Below are 18,147 nucleotides of genomic sequence, written 5' to 3' on the forward strand. Positions count from 1 at the left end.
GACAGTCACGCCGATTAGTGCAAATTGTAGAGGAACAGTCGCACCGACCTGCCTCTGGTGCTTGTTGTCAGTTAGGCAGTCACGGTGATTCCTGTAAGTGAATATTAGAGCTAGATCCCAATCTTGGCCAGTGTATTCTACTCTTGTGTTTTTGACCCTGTGAGCCTTTTGACTATTTTTATCCTTGATTAGAAAGCTACTTTTCATTTGGTTTTTCTTTCTCGTAGGCTTGTCATCTCCTTGTTTGATTGATTGAGTCATTGAGTGGCTAGCGACACTAGGACATGTAGCTAGTCATCCATTCAGCAGCTTGTGGGCTCAACAGGTCTGGTTGTGGGTGTGTTTGCTCCTTGCATTTGTTTTTGGTCCCTCTTATGACTTTGAACTCTTTTGCACAAGTCTGAAAAAGTTTTGTTTACTAGTTTGAATTTCTTTTTCTGGCATAGATTACATTGTCAGTCTTGTGTTTGGAAAAGTTGGTGCTTCATTGATCTGAATGAAATTCTCTTTTCATGTTTTCATCTGCTTGAAGAGCTCATAGTCTCAAAAATTTTCTCATTGAAAGATTGTATGCAAAAGTTTGTCTCGTTGTTTCATGAGAAAATATGAAATTCTAGCTTGTCGTTTCATTATGATTCACATCTCTTAGGAACTAGAATTGCATCAGCATTTGAAAAGGAAGAGAAATTTTTTCATTTCGAAAGGACTAATAGACAAGTGCTTGTCAAGAAATTAGGAATTGGAATGCATTTTTCATTAGTTTATTTTTCAAAAAGTGAAGTAGTGAAAAATCATTTCGTTTTCAGTTGCTTGATTGTTTGCATTTGATTGAGTAGTTTCTACCCTCTCTAGTGTAGGCATTTCATCGAATTGAAAGGGTCTTGTCCCATTTAGTTGCATTTTAGGTTTTTCGAGTAGCATTGCTAAGACCTAAAAACTGAAACTTAACTCAAGATCAACTCTAAAATGAATTCAATTTACCTAAGGTGCATTTGACATTAACGATCACATCTAGAAGGTCTATGCTAGAGACGTGTTCCGACATCTGTAAACCTAGCAACTTTCGTTAGCTTTGGCATTAGACAGTGCTAGCACGGATTTGTGCTCCCCTTACCATCACATATATAATGGGATACCTCACTAGGTTGCAATCCTTTTATCCTTAAGAAGTCGAGTCGGTCGCCTTGTGAACGTGATACACCGAACACAGCATACGGGGAGATTGCATGCTCGCACTTCTTGGTCCCCCAGGAGGTATTTTGCAGTTCACGGTTGCCTGGTAATCCTGTTTAACTAGATAATCCAAAGTAGTCATTTGATCTTTTTGACTTATTAAACTTAAAATATCATCCGAGCACTTGTCCTTTCGAGCTTGTTTCCAATTGAAAGCGATCGAGTCATCTTTGTTTCTTTCTCGACTCTTTAGAAATGAAAGAACATCAGTCTTTTATGCCTTTTAAATAATTGATTGCCCACGATCCAAAACATCCTGTTAGATTTTTTGACCAAATCGTGAGTCCCTTAAAAGGAAATTTTAAAGCCTTGAAGTTATTTGTTCTGTCAGCTAAGACAAGGTCATCGTGGTTGAACCATCTGGTTTAGCCATTTCCTCTTCCTCTCCTCCATCTGAAAGATTGTTCGAGGAGCCCCTTCCCAAGTTATCAGAGCAATTTGAGGACCAAAATGTTGAACTCGCAATTTTTTTGAGTTCTCAACCATTATCATCTCGTCCTCCACCTACTTTTGATTCAGGGTCATGTGGTGGTCTTGACCCGAAATCTCTGGATAATCCCGTTTGAACTCTAGAGAACTCGCCGACCACTGATGGTCTGCTTGGACTGGTTATCTATCCTCTGAACTCTTTGTTTGATGTTGTAGGTTTTAACCCTGTACAAAAATTACCTGCATAAGAATTCTAAAACACAGAAAATAAACAATGCGAGAGCATAACACATAAAACACATATACACAGATATTTTCCCTTGGATCCCAAAACCGAGACTACCAGCTTGATTTTTTCATTATGTTCCTTTCAATGTTAAAATACATATTTATACATGCCGAAACATCCAATACCATGGACCCAAAAACATTGCGTCCAAAACCATGGACCAAAAACCATTGCGTCCACAACCATGTGCAAAAATCATGCACAAAACCATAGGTAGGTCCTCCCAACCTAATATAGGGTCCAAAAAACAAAAATTTAGGGGCGCTACCCTGGGCTCGATAGAGGGGGGTTACCTACACCCCTAAAACCCCCTGTGACCCCCCCGCTACACAATAGGTGCAACGAAGGGGGTGCTTCGGCCCCCCTCTAACCCCCCAGTTAACTACGTGGGCTAGTCATGGAAAGAATATAACACAAACCAACATTCTCCCACTGGTTGTTTTCTTTCCACAAGGGGCCACAAGAGAGCTTAGTCATTTATCTAGCTCTACAATGCCCATTGTTCTCTACACCAAGACAAATTCTCAAAGCTCACAGATTTTGTCAATGCATCTACAATATTCTTCAAAGTGTCCACCTTTACTAGCAACACCTTTTTGTCTTTTATCATATCCCTCACAAAGTGATACTGAACATCAATTTCCTTTGTCTTTGATTGATATGCAGGGTTCTTTGCCAAGAAAATTGCACTTTGGCTATCACAATCTATCCTTATAGCTCCCTTTATTAACCCCATACTTGAACACAATATCTGCAACCAAACTGCTTCCTTGCTTGCATGAGTGGCGGCCATGTTTTCTGCCTCTGTAGTTGATAGTGCCACTACAGATTTTTTCTTACTCATCCAACTGACTACACCTCCAAATAGGTTAAACATATACCCACTTGTAGATCTTCTCTGATCCATATCTTCAGCCATGTCTGCATCAACAAAGCCATGAATATCCAACACTTTGTCCAATCCTGGTCTTCCTTGGTAGCACAAACCATAATCACTAGTGCCACGTAAATCCCTAAAAGGTCGCTTCACTGCTGTCCAGTGCTACTTCCCTGGTTTTGACATAAACCTGCTCAATACTCCCACTGCATGTGCAATGTTTGGTCTATTACAGACCATCGCATACATCAGGCTACCGACTGCACTTGCATATGGAACACGGGACATGTCATCTTCCTCTTCTTGTGTCTTGGCACACTGTTCAGTAGATAACTTCACACCTGCAGGAATAGGAACCTTCACTGGTTTACTATCCTGCATATTAAACCTTTGTAGTATTGTCTGGACATACTTCCTCTGGTTTAACCAGAGCTTCCTCTTTGCCCGATCTCTTTTAATTTCCATGCCCAAAATATACATTGCAGCACCAAAATCTTTCATGTCGAATTTGGAGGACAGTTGGGTATTCAAATCCTAGATAATTTCCTTGTCATTTCCAACCAGCAACATATCATCCACATACAAGACTAGATAAATAACACGGTCACCAAGTAATTCAAAATACACACAGTGATCTGCTTTGCTTCTGGTGAAGCCAAGTCCCCATATAAATGTATCAAATTTCTGATACCACATCCTTGGTGACTGTTTTAACCCATACAGAGACTTCTTTAACTTGCATACTAGTTCTTTCTTACCCTTAACCGGAAAGCCTTCAGGTTGCTTCATGTAGATTTCCTCTTCCATATCCCCATGAAGAAATGTTGTCTTCACATCCATCTATTCTACCTCAAAATCAAAAGCAGCAACAACAGTTAAAAGTAATCTAATATAAGTTACCTTGGAAACATGAGGAAAAATATCACCAAAATCAATTCTGGGCACCTGGGAATAACCTTTTGCTACCAACTGAGCTTTCTATTTCTCCACCTTTCCTTCTGCATTTGTCTTCTTCTTGAACACCCATTTGCTGCCAATGGGTTTCCTTCCATCTGGGAACTCCACTAGATCCCAAGCCTCATTTTTGTGCAAAGATGCCATTTCATCAACCATGGCCTCTTTCAAGAGTTTGCCATCCTCTGAATCTACTGCTTCTTTCACATTTATGGGATCATCGTCAATAATAGATAAAGCAAAATTTGAACAGAAAGTAGATGGACTATACCTTTCTGGCTGCCTTCTTTCTCGACTTGATCTTCTCACACCTGGAGTTTGTGGCTCTTCATATTCTAACTCCTCCTCTGTTGTAGAGCCTAATTCTTCCTCCTTAATCTCAAACTCTATCTTCTCAGGTTTCTTTGGTTGGAATTCATGTTTAATTTACGTCTCTGAACACCACATCTCGGCTGTGCACAACCTTCCATGTCACTGGGTTCCAAAGCTTATAACCCTTTAAACCATCCTTGTACCCAATAAACATGCACTTTTCAGATTTACTATCCAACTTGGTTTGTTTCTCCTTTGGAACATGTACATATGCATCACATCCAAATACCCTCAGATGTGAAAGAGAGGGTTTCTTACCAGTCCATACATCTTGTGGAGTCTTATCCTCCAATGCTAATGGAGGTGATTTGTTGACCAGGTAACATGCTATCTCCATCACCTCTGCCCAGAATTCCTGTCCTAACCTGACACCACTGAGCATACTTCTTGCCCTTTCCATCAACGTCTTGTTCATTCTTTCTGCAACTCGATTTTTCTCAGGTGTGTATGGAGTAGTCTTCTGTTGTGCTATACCACACTTCTTACTGAATTCTTCAATTTCCTTACTGCAAAACTCTCCACCATTATCTGTCCTCAACACCTTTATGACCTTCTTCTCTGTCTGGTTTTCCACCAGAGCCTTAAATTCTTTAAACCTATCAAAGACTTCAGATTTCTTCTTAAGGAAATATATCCATGTATTCCTTGAGAAGTCATATATAAATGATACATAGTACATAGACTTACCTAGTGAATAAACCTTCATAGGTCCAAACACATCACTGTGCACAAGTTCTAATATCTGTTTCGCCCTCTTACCACTAGAGTGGAAACTCACCCGATTCTACTTCCCATATACACAATTTTCACGGAAATCAAAATCTAGAGAGATATTACTCATACCTTCTACCATACCTTTACCATGAAGTATTCGAAGGCCCTTCTCTCCAATATTTCCAAGTCTTTGATTCCACAACATGGTCTTCTCTCCAGAGACCACTAGATTTTCTACTCCACTTTCAGGAACCACAGAGCTGTTGCACCCATCAATAACAATGCTACCTTGTAGCTTGTATAGAGTTCCAATCCGAACTCCACGCATCAATACCAGTGCTCCCCAAACCGTCTTGCAAATATCCTTCTCGAACACTGTTTTTACACCTACATCATCCAGCTTGCTTACAGAAATCAGATTTCTGGCCTGTTACACTAAAATTTGTCACCATGACTATTTGCAGTCAGTATGGCTCCATCAATAACCATACTGTCCTCCTTGGAAAGTCTTATACCTCTGCTCCTCATGTCAAACTCCAAAAAAGAGAGAAAGCCTTTAAAAAATCAATATAACTCTGGTTCCGCACTTTCTCTTACTCTTACCTGCGGGCACGCACCTCAAGTACATAATACCTGCGTACTTGTATGCTCTTTCTGTAAAGGGGTGGGTGCGTATCCCTGTAAAAGTCAAAAGGCGTAATTTTTACTTCAAAAAACTTACTTGCGGTCGATTCTAGAGCATTCTAGAAGATGGTTTGATGTGGATTGAGTGCCTCCAGATGGTTCATGCATCCCAATGAAAGAGGAACTTATCCCATGAAGAGGGGAGCTATCCCTTTGAAAGAGGGGCTTATCCCATTGATGGTGGACCTGTTTAACTTCCTCCAAAGCATTATAAATACAGGCATTGGGCCAGAGGCAAGGGAGGTTGAAAGCTGAACATTCCTAAGGGTAGATGCTGCTGAAATTAGGACTCCCTTATAGAGCTTGAGAGGAGAGATCACATTCCTTTCTTAGCTTCATTTGGAAGTGGGTGAGCTGATCAAAGTAGAGGAGAACTCTTGCTGGACCCTGGGAGGGACCTGCACAACACCAAGGCATTGGTTGTAAGGTTTCTTTTGTTTCCAATTAATACAATTAAGTTCATTTTTCTCAACAAGTTGTTATATATAATTTATTTCATAAACTCCTTGGTCTTTATGATGAATATTTTTTATTATATGATTTATTCAGGTGCTATGTAATCGTTTGCTTGTTTGTGTATGCAGGCTTCAAGGAGAGGAGCTCATCTGGATCGAAGAGGCTTGGCTGCTACAAATAGCGTTGGACTAAAGGTAAGCCTTAAACACCTGGTTGCTTTTATTTTAAATGCATATTTAGGGAAATATAGTGCTTGATTGTTTCGTTTGTCACTAGAAAAGCCTTGTTTTCTAGGAAGGTCAGTTTTGTCCACAAAATTGACTCTTTCCGCATGACAAAATGGCGACCATACTGGGGAATCCATGGATTTGATTGATTTCTCTTTTGATTGATACTTTGATTTGAGAAACGTTGATTTCTTTCTAGTTTTTGACTGAGTGACTGTGAATTTGGGTAGAATAGCTTAGCATTGAGTTAGTTTTTTATTTTTCTTGTTTTTGAGAGAAGTACGCACCCTCTGAGTTAAGAACAGTGCGTACCTGTACGCACTTCTGCTTTGAACACAGAGCGGGGCCGCACCTGTGCAAACGGGCTGCCTGCGTACCCTGTCAAAAGTTTAGAAAATTTAAATTTTTTCCTTTTTTACCTATTAGATCTTGTTAATAGCTTATTTTTTGCTGCCCAGATCCACTGGTTACCTGTCAGAAGTTTTCATCTAGGCTTGTTTCATTAGCATCAAGGGTTTTAGTGAAGTTCATAGAAATTCTAGCCCTAGGTTTGATTTTTGTATTGGTCTTGTAGTGACTCTGGATTTAGAAGTTGTAGAAACCTTGGATATTCTTGGTCTTTTCAGTCTTCTTAGGAGTCAGACCATTCGTAAAATCCACCTTTGTTTGAGAAACCTACCGTTGTGTTGTCTATTTGCGGAATTTCGAGAAGGCTTGATTGTTAAGCTGTGAATTTCATTCTTAAGAAAAAGAACAAGAGCTTTTTATTTTTGTTTTTGACTGATTTATGGTTCTGCATGAATTAGTCCTTGGTTGAATTGTAACTGAGTAAAACAACCTGGAATTATATTTTGTAGGCTTTTACCTCATTGGATTTGCTTTAAGGTGAATTTCTCTTGGATTTTCATAGATCTTAAAATTTATTTTTGTTAAGTAGTTTTACATGCTTTGTTAAAATAGGAAAAATACAAAATCTCTTTTGAAGAAAGTTTGTTTTAGTAGCGTTTGAAGTCTTTGAAAAAGAGAAAGGAAGTTTTCGTGAAATAATTAGTGGTCTTGTGTTGTGTGCTTTGGAAAAGATAAAGAGATTTTTTCTTTGATTTTCATTGCTCAGAAAGTTGTCTTTATAAATTTTGCATTCTCCAACTCTCTTAGCTAGGGAATTCATTGAAAATGAAAGATTGTTTTTTCATCCTAGGTGCATCTTTTTAGTGGATTTGAGTCGAGTCTACTCATCATAAGTTTCATCTCCGCTACCTTTTGTCCTAAAGAAAAGCCATAAAAAATAACGCTTAAAGTAAAATTAACTTAGTAATTTTTTATTTACTAGGGCTCTGATACACCAACATAGATCACGCTAGTGTCTTGGAGTAGGAGAGTAATTAACTCTCCAAGACAGTAAAAACAAACAAGTAGCTTATCTTACGGTAGGATAAATCCAATTGTTACATTTATGCTCTAGGAAAGCTCCTCTTAAAGGAGAAGCACGAGATCGTGTTCGAACCAGTGAGGGGATCAATCCTCCTTCATTGGGAACGACGCCAGATATGCACGTACTACAAACGGTAAACCTCAGATTAACCATTGTCGAGGAGCCTGGGGTCACTTGTCGGTAAACCTTGGATTATTGTCAAGGAGCCGGCAAGGGGATTGAGCTTGTTACTCTGCCCTTGCGTGCGTATCGGATCGTAGACTGTTCCCCCAGGTATATTTGTTGCTGTTGGTGACCTTAGTGACTATTACCTTTAGGATTCTTCCTAAGGTGATGGTGGAGGGAAGATCCCACTGCACCTGGAGCAGACGTCGGCTAGACTCACTTGGATTTTCTGGGGGTTCACTTCACTCTAGACAGTTAAAGTGGAGGAACTTGGTCCAGTCTATTCATTAAGCAGGTTGCCGGGGTAATTGTTCCACCCGCCATTTCTGTATTGAATTCTGCCATGTTTGATTTCATCACCAACTAGTATTTTCGGTCCGAAAAGTTACTGTTTGTGTGTGGTTTGACGCCCTAGATTCTTTAGGCGTGTTTCGAATTTGTTTGGTTCTTTAGAGACTTTGAGCAGTTTGCTTTGAGATTTTACTTTGTTTGCGTGTGCAGTAGTTAAAAGTTTTTAGCTGTGGCTGAATTACCAAGACAGTCCCGTAGACTTCGGGGCCAGTCTCCTGAGGTTGTAACCGTGGCTGATTTGTTGAGGAAGTCTCGTAGACTTTGGGGCCAACCTCCTGAAGAAGTCCCGAGCCATTACGAAGGTTTGAAAGTCCTCGTAACTCCTAGTGGCAGTAAAGTTGGGACACCTGAAGAAGGAGAGTCTTCGTTGGTTGTTCATCCTGATTACCAAACTCTAGAAACAAGTTATAATCTTGAAGCTATTTCGGTTTCCGAACTTGCTGGTAGCTTTTCATCTACTAGTGATATAGGCGAAGAACCTGAGATATATGAACCTGTTACTCCACCATCGGGATTTGTCTCTCCAACTTCTAGTGCTCCTAATTCACCTAGGGTAGAAAGAGTAATCACCGAAAATCTTCCTTCTGGTTTGATAGCTATTGAATAACTTGCTCCAGAAGAAGAAATAGGCATCCCTATCCCTGAAAATCAACCTGTTATTGATCTAAGGGAGCGTGAATCAATTTTTTACAGTCCACCAAGCAGTACTACTTGGTATCTTTCTTTAAAAAATTTCTTAGAAAACCCAGGGTTAAGTTTTTCACCACCTCGAGCTCCTTTTCACCCGACACCTAGAGGTTTTTATACTCCCGTAAATATGTCAGGTCAGTCGTCCATGTTTACTCAATCGCCTGAATCTTTTTTGTACGGCAGTCCTTCTGTTCCCTCTGGGTATCAGTCACTTTCTGGTACTTTTTCGGGAGCATCTCCTCAACCCATTGAACAAGGGTTATTCACTGGAAGCAATGGTGCAAAGCCGTTGAGCGTAGAAGACATTCTTATGATGTCAGGTTCTATTCCCAATTCTCAACCTCAAGGTGGCCAGTTACCGCCTGGGGGGCAGCCTCAATTAACGCCTGGGGGGCAACCTCAAGGTACACAAATTGTGTCTGGGGGGCAACCTCAAGGACAGTATGTACCCATGGTGCAGTACATTCCTCAAGGTCAACCCCAGCCTCAATATGTACCCCAAGGTCAACCTCAGTATCAATTTATACCTCAAGGTCAACCCCAGTATCAGTATGTGCCTCAAGGGTATCAACCCCAAGGTCAGTACTCGAACCAAGGTTTCCAACCACCCCAAGGTCAATCTTATGTTCAAGGAACGGGAAATGTACCTTTCAATTATCAATCCTACCCTCAACCTGGTTATGGTCCCCCATATCCTCAACCTGTAATGGGTCCGTACCCCGGAATGAACTTAGTGTGGGATCCATCGCAAACTCAACAGGTGTTGCAACCAAGTGTACAGTTGTCATCTCAAACTGGACAACCCTTAGTTTCTGGTTCACCCCAGCATCCAGTCCAGTCTAATATTCAAACTTCTGTACCTTCGGTAGTTTCTCAGTCTGGGCCTATTGCGCCTAGTACTCCATCTCAAACGACTGCTGCAACTGCCGCAACATCTGTTCAATCTACCCCACCTACTTCTGGAGTATCGACAACTCCGGTTTCTACTGTTCCTGTATCTACTCCTCAAACATCTTTACCATCGTCTGGATCCACGATTCAAACTATGGTTCAGATGCCTGTAGGACAACCTGGTTTAAGTACAGTTGTCACAAGTCAACCACAATTCACTTATCAACCGTACCAGGGACAGTACCAATTCGGTCCTGCTGTCCAGCAGCCAGTTTATCAGTATCAACCGTATCCTGGGTACACTTATCAACAACCACAACAACCCCAGTACGGTCCGGTTAATCCTGGTTTTCCGGGAGGATACAATATCCCGAACGCAATTCCTATTCCAACTTATCCCGGATATCCTCCTCCTGGGGCTGGTCTCGTGACCCAGAGTTTTAGGGATCCTAATCGGCAGTTACCGTTTATCGCAACTTTGGACTTGCCTGATTTGTCGTGCCTAACGAACGATCCAATTAATTATCTTCCGTTTTGGCCGCCAATGCCGAATAAGTTGCCCAGTGACATTCCCAAGTTCGAAGGTAAATCAGGAGAGGACCCGTCGAACCATGTGATGACTCACCACCTCTAGTGTGCCTCTAATTCCATCTCGGATGATTCGATCCGCTTACGTCTTTTCCAGCGCACTCTCATTGGTCTTGCGGCCAAGTGGTATATTGAGTTACCACGGGCCTCTTTTTATAATTTTAGCCAGTTAGCTACCTCGTTTTTAACTCATTTTCAGTTGCTGGTCAGATTTGATAATGGCACGGAGTTACTAACTTCATTAAAGCAATCGACGTCTACTTATATTTCCGATCATATTCATGAATGGAGACGTCGAAGGCGGTTAGTGAAAGTTTTTATCCCAGACCAGATCTTAGCTGAATGGTTTGTTAAATCATTGTTACCGAAGATTACTGAAGACGTAGCTAAGGCCGGAGTAGTTACTGAGGAGCAAGTGATTGCTCAAGCATAGTACCTTGACTTAGTTTATACTCAGTGAGGTACGTTACACGAAAAGATCCCCGATCTTCCCAAGTCAAATCAAATCGCTGCAGCTCCTTCGGGATCTCATGCCACTAACGGTATGATTGGTATGGTGAACACTAAAAGCAAGAAGAAATCCTCCAAGAATTCTTCTCCTATCATAACCTTGCCTGATTCCCCGACATGAGATTCTTCTGTAGAGGTTTCTGCCGATTTTCACGTTGTAGAATCATCTACGGCTAAATCAAAATCCGGTGGGAAGAAGAAGAATAAAGCAGACAAAACTTCAAAGGAGAAAACTGAAAAATCGGAAACCAATGACGAAAAACGCAAACCTCGATATGCTTGTCTTATTTGTGAAGAGGAACACTTTACAAGAGACTGCCCTCATCGAGCAGAGGTTGTGAAGATTGTCAAAGGTTCCCAAACTCCTGCTGTTTTGAGGGATCCATTTCCAAAACAAGATAGCAAGATGATAGGTTCTTCCTCGAGTGCCAATGAAGAACGCATATTGATGATGTCCCAAGTAAGGATTGCGACTCGATCACAAGATTATGGTAGTAAAAGTCCTGTTGATGGCAAAGAAGCAGAATCTTCTCATTCTAATCCATCCACCTCAGCTCCCGGTTCCGATCCACTACAGATCAAGAAGCCTAATCCAGACTTAGTAATCAAACCGCCCGCTAAGGGTATACTTCGAAAGTCTGCTTTCAATCCACATGCGAGAGCGGTCCAGAATTATAACATTGTTGAGGACTTAGCTGTTTCACTCTCAGCAATGTCGGCTTTGGAAGTGTTGCAATCATGCCCAGCACAGCGTAAATTACTTTTGTCAGCTATAGGAGCTGTTGATGTTCAGGACCCGAACCCAATAATCTTTGATCTAGAAAATAGTACACCACGTTTGCCTCATCAAATGGATTTCCAGATCCCAGTGATAGTAAAAAACAGGCCTATTCATCGGACTGTAATTAATGAGGGAGCCTCAACATGTATTATGTCGATACAGTGTTGGAGATAGCTTGGTTCTCCTTCACTAAATCAATCCCCGACAATTCTTAAGGCCTTTGATGGCCGTGGGTTTCATCCTTTTGGCATTCTACAGGATTTGCCTATAGGGGTTGAAGGAAAAACCGTTAGTCTAGATGTGGAGGTGGTTGATGCCCCTCTAGACTACAACCTTCTCTTGGGTCGAAGTTGGTCTTACGCTATGACAGCAGTCGTTTCATCGGTCTTCCGAGTAATAAAGTTCCCACATAATGGAAAGATCGTAACAATAGACCAGCTGGCTTACTTTTCATCCGACCCAGCCTCTTCAGAGAGTATTCAACATGTCAGTAAAACGACTATCCCATATAAGGATGTTGGAGTAGGATTAGTTAAAGATGTCGGTTTACTGGGAACTTTTCCTATTCCTCCAATCAACGCATCATATTCATTTGCAACCATTCATATGATTACATCAGACACTGTCTTTTATGACGATCCTTGGATCGTTCCTTCTGAATCTGAAATAGACTCATTTGGTAATTTTATGTCGTTGAGTCCATATGAAATTGCCTATGAAGCCGTGCAGTCTTTTACCGACCCGTGTGTTAGTGTCAGCCTTTCCAGCCTTCCTCCAGTGATCAAATGTGCTCTTACAAAGTGATTTTGAAGTGTCAAGGTCAAATTTTGTCATTTCAGTGAGTCTTCAAGCAAAATTTGGTCACTAGGCATTAGGCCTAGGGTTTGCCCAAATGTCAGTCTATGTCATCATTCAGCTGAGTGTATCATCATTCAGAGGGTTGTCATCATCATGTCAGTATCTAATGGGTCATTTTACATCTTGTTCATGCTTCAGTTGTGCCTAGGCAAGCTCATTTCCCTCTCCTAGGGTTTTGAAAGCTAATTTTTCTTGGATGGTAAAATCACCGGAAAAACTTGTTTCCTGATGTTCATACACCTTCCTCTATCCTTAAAGTACCTTATCAAATGCTTCCCATCACTCAGATCGCCCAAATTCCTCATTTTTGCACAAACCCTAGTTTCTAGCTACAACTTGGCAATTTTCTAGGTTGGGCTTGTGTTTTGCCCTTTTGGACCCCTTCCCCTCACTCAATCTCCGAGATTCCACTTTCCCCTGCTTCCTAACATCCCTCCCTACTTCCAAAAATTTCCCCAAGAATTTAGAAGCCCCCTATCCCCTTCATTTCGCTCCATTTCGACAAAATTCCTTGTTTCACACATCGGGACAAGTTGCACTCAAATGATGTTTCAGAGCAATAAAAGATGAATTTTTGAAAAATGAGAGAGGTTTTTGTCCATAACATGCCAAATAAGAAAAACATCCTTCACTTTTTACACAGGTGTCATGGTTTGAGATAAATGTCAAAAATACCGGCGAGAACGAAGGTGCTCCAAGGACGGTTGGCCAAAGCACAAAAAACGAAGGAAAACGCCCGATCCACTCCAAAATTTGGCCAAAGCCTCTTTTATTGAGCATGGTACTTGATTGGGGACTCCCAGACCAAATTTCAAGAAATTTGGAGAAAATTTTGTCATTTGTGAATTTTTTGTGCAATTTACAGGTTTTGGCTCCTCAAGGGGTCTCACCCCCGGTGAGACCCTTTGTCCTCGTAGCTCCATTTTGCTAAAACTCAACATTGATGGATTTTTCATGCAAAGTTACACATGCCTATAGATTAGCTTGAGTTTTCATGGTGTTTTGGGTCTCCAAAAGGTCAAAATACAGCCAAATTTTGACTTTCTGCCCCTTTTTTGAGATGCAGAAGTAGTCTTGGGAGAATTGACGTTTTACTGGGAAAATGACCTCCAAATCCACAAATTCTGGTTGGGTTGGAAAGTAGACTTAGCTACCTTTCCAACGAGCTATCCTGCACCTCATTATGACACCGGAAAGGTCTCCAAACATGGCTTCAAAGTGCACGACCCCTTCAGCTGGATGTGCGCGACCCCTTGGGAAAGTTTTGCCAGATTTGACCAGTTCAGCCCAGAATTTACAGTTCAGCTCCAGTTTGACTTGCTGAGGTCGATGGTGGTCCTTTTGATTGTACTTGTGGCACTTTTTAGATACTTTTACTATTGTTTTACTCTTCTAGAAGTTTTCCTCATGTAAAAGAGTAAAATTGACTGTATGAACTGGTTTCCAAGTTTTTAGAGGCAAGTGGTTTTGACTGCCTATTTTGTAGTGCTTAGTTTAGGAATTGTTCAAACAGCTCCTAGGATGGTGAGCTCGACCCCTAGAGGTGGGGAAGAGGTTAGATCATCTATATTATGTACTTTCATGCTCATTTTCATGGTTGGACTCTTGAGGGAGAAGCTCCTATTGTATATTTTACTTGTATCTCTGCAATTTGAGGAAAAGGAAGACCAGGGTTTTGCAGACATCATTGGGATTCTTGTGGACTCTTGTGTTGATGGTGTGTTCTCTTATTGTAATTTTAAGTGTGTTTATGTGTTCCATCTCTTTCTTTACTGCAGCTTATTAAACAAATGAAGTGATAAAGTTTGAATTCATGCTTGCCATGCTCAGCTTTCAAATTTGTTTAATGTTTATGTTTTCCACTGTCTAGAGAGGATTCAAAGTCATTGTTTGCCCTCTTTAGCTTCTCTTTTTTCTTCCTTGATCATCCATCTCAGCTAAAGGCATCAGCACAAACTCCTACCTCGCCCCAAAGACCCACCTGCAAAACCTGAGCTCAATCCCCGCACCCTGAATTGCACTCCCTCCAATTGCCACCAAAAACCCCAAAAACTTTAAATCAACCTTTTAATCAGTTTACTAGCCTAATATCAGTGTTACCTTTGATTGGTCATCTCATCCCATTGAAAATTTGCCGAGATAGACCGGAGAGAGCCTTCTCATACCCCGTAGGGCTAGCTACGAGGTGAAATGGTTTGATGTAGCTTTGAGATTTGCCTTCTCAGCCTGAGGTGAGATTTCAAACGCTAACATACTGGCGACCATACTGGGGAGAACAAACTTGTTTGTGGGTTGATGTGTTTGTTTCATAAGTCTTAGACGGAGCCTGAAGTTACGCCAGGTAGCCTTCGAAAACGCTCTTGTTTTACATCAGCGTAAGTAGATAAACGTTGCTTCAGTCAATCTCCGTGAGCTTGTGAATACAACACTTCATTTGTATTTCACCCCAGTACATGTATCAAGTTCAGATCTGATTGTTGATGGTGAACAACGATCAGACACTTGAAAGGCTGAATCATTCACTTGGTGACTTCTTTCACTGAAAACTCCAGAGATCAATGCTTCATGGCGACTTCACTGCAGAGAGATCAGTAGCTTTGAGCTTTTCAAGATGGATCGGATTGCAAGAAGATATGCTCCCTTGATTCGAGATCACATTCCGGGTTTTCCGAATAAGATTCCCAAGGTAGATTGGTCAAGGAATTCGCCTATATTTAATGATGATGGTAAGAAGGATGCTGCTTTACATCTAGTTAGATTTCATATGCATATTCGCAAGTTGAAGGTGGATTTTCCTGAAGATTTCTTGATGAAGATATTCTTGGCCACTCTGGAAGGTAAAGCTCAATCATGGTATGAAAGTTTGCTGCCTGCTTGTATTTACTGTTTAAAGGATTTTCATGCTATGTTCATTAAAAGATATATGGACTCTTATCCATCATTACATTTAGTTCAAGACTGTTGCAAGCATGCTTATAGTTATTGAAAGCCTTGAGAAGTTTTATGAAGATGATAATTTCATGGATGAAGAGATGATGGAAGCTCTGTATGAAAATCCATTTCAGTAGCACGCAGAAATTTTAGAGGATACTTGTCAAGATCAGCAAGCTGAAGATTTCCATATGGTTGAAAATGAGGAAAGAGCAAATGTTGTTTTAGATTTACCCACAGAAGAAGACAGCAGCATGCAACCCATCAAAGAAAGCTCTACTGTTGAGATCATAGAAAGAGTTTTGGATTCAGATGTTCATGAACAACAAGGTGAGATCTTTGTGAAAGTAAGTGATGAATCTCCTTTCAATAACTCAGTAATAAATGATAGTTTGAATGCCTTGTCATATGAAGATAATTATTGTTTAAGCAGAAGAAAACAAAAGGCATTGTCTCCTTTGTCTGAAGAGGAAATAGATCAGCTTTTGAAAGGTCTTGTTACAGCCCAAGCTACAGCAGATTTGCAATGCACACATAGTCAGGAAAGTGTTGGGGAAACTTCTTCCTCTTTGGAAGAAGATGATTGTCTTGAAGAGAAGCAAACTGATAATGTTTTCCTTCACAAAGATGATAATCCGGCTGTCATATCATATGAAGATGACCCACCATATTGTCAAACTGCAAAAGATCAGACCATTCAGGATTACCTTTCAGATTCTTCATATGTTTCATGTGCTGAAATGTTTTTACAAGAAGATATTTGCTCATCCATTTGTTCAGAGTTGTTTGAAGCCCGTGAGCATACTTTCACTGAAGCACATGATGAAGGCAGATTAGAATTTGAAACAAAGGACACCTTGTTCTTTCAGCAGGAGGTGGCAGTGGCAAATCTTCATGTTTTTCATGATCCTCTAGCAAGTTTGTTGCAACCAGCAGTGATAGTGTTTATTGCAGTGTTCAGTGATGAAGGAGATCATGGTCAGTTATGTTTTTGGATGCCCAGTTACCACTATCTATTGTTGATCATGAGATCTGATCAGGAGAATCAATCAAGAAGGCATCTGCTTGATTGGTTGCATTGGCATTTTGATATAGTTTGATGTATATTGTCTTGTAAGAAATACAGGTGGTTGTCATCATGATTTCAAATCTTGATGGACTGCTGCCCTTCAACAAGCTTTGTAAGTTCTTGTTTTAGTTAAGTCAGTCATGAGTCATTTGTGTTGGTCTATTGAGTGAGTTTTTCAAATTATTTCAGCTTGTCATTGAGTCGGTTTGAGTCAAGCTTAAGTTAAGTTGCAGTCAGTGTTCAGTCAAGTTTTCATCTAATAAATGTGTCAAAGTGTTGGGTCACATGTGTAAATAATGACTCCATTGCCCAATGATTGTAAGGCACTGGTCTGCTCTCCCAGAGGTCTAAGGTTCTTGGCACCTCCAAGGAGCTACCATCCCCATTGGAGCCAATGTTAGTGTCAGCCTTTCCAACCTTCCTCCAGTGATCAAATGTGCTCTTACAAAGTGATTTTGAAGTGTCAAGGTCAAATTTTGTCATTTCAGTGAGTCTTCAAGCAAAATTTGGTCACTAGGCATTAGGCCTAGGGTTTGCCCAAATGTCAGTCTATGTCATCATTCAGCTGAGTGTATCATCATTCAGAGGGTTGTCATCGTCATGTCAGTATCTAATGGCTCATTTTACATCTTGTTCATGCTTCAGTTGTGCCTAGGCAAGCTCATTTCCCTCTCCTAGGGTTTTGAAAGCTAATTTTTCTTGGATGGTCAAATCACCGGAAAAACTTGTTTCCTGATATTCATACACCTTCCCCTATCCTTAAAGTACCTTATCAAATGCTTCCCATCACTCAGATCCCCCAAATTCCTCATTTTTGCACAAACCCTAGTTTCTAGCTACAACCTGGCAATTTTCTAGGTTGGGCCTGTGTTTTTCCCTTTTGGACTCCTTCCCCTCACTCAATCTCTAAGATTCCACTTTCCCCTGCTTCATAACATTCCAAAGAAGAAAAACCTCCTTCACTTTTTACACAGGTGTCATGGTTTGAGAGAAATGTCAAAAATACCGGCGAGAACGAAGGTGCTCCAAGGACGGTTGGCCAAAGCACAAAAAACGAAGGAAAACGCCCGATCCATTCCAAAATTTGGCCAAAGCCTCTTTTATTGAGCATGGTACTTTATTGGGGACTCCCAGCCCAAATTTCAAGAAATTTGGAGAAAATTTTGTCATTTGTGAATTTTTTGTGCAATTTACAGGTTTTGGCTCCTCAAGGGGTCTCACCGGGGTGAGACCCTTTGTCCTCGTAGCTCCGTTTTGCGAAACCTCAACATTGATGGATTGTTCATGCAAAGTTACACATGCCTATGGATTAGCTTGAGTTTTCATGGTGTTTTGGCTCTCCAAAAGGTCAAAATACAGCCAAATTTTGACTTTCTGCCCCTTTTTTGAGCTGCAGAAGTAGTCTTGGGAGAATTGACCTTTTACTAGGCAAATGACCTCCAAATCCAAAAATTCTGGTTGGGTTGGACAGTAGACGCAGATACCTTTCCAACGAGCTATTCTGCACCTCATTCTGACACCGGAAAGGTCTCCAAACAGGGCTTCAAAGTGCGCGACCCCTTCAGCTGGATGTGCGCGACCCCTTGGGAAAGTTTTGCCAGATTTGACCAGTTCAGCCCAGAATTTACAGTTCAGCTCCAGTTTGA

The sequence above is a fragment of the Pinus tabuliformis genome, chromosome 8 (genome assembly GCF_031772625.1).
Source record: "Pinus tabuliformis cultivar Carrire ecotype Pingquan chromosome 8, CPIR1, whole genome shotgun sequence".
In the NCBI taxonomy this organism is placed as follows: Eukaryota; Viridiplantae; Streptophyta; class Pinopsida; order Pinales; family Pinaceae; genus Pinus; species Pinus tabuliformis.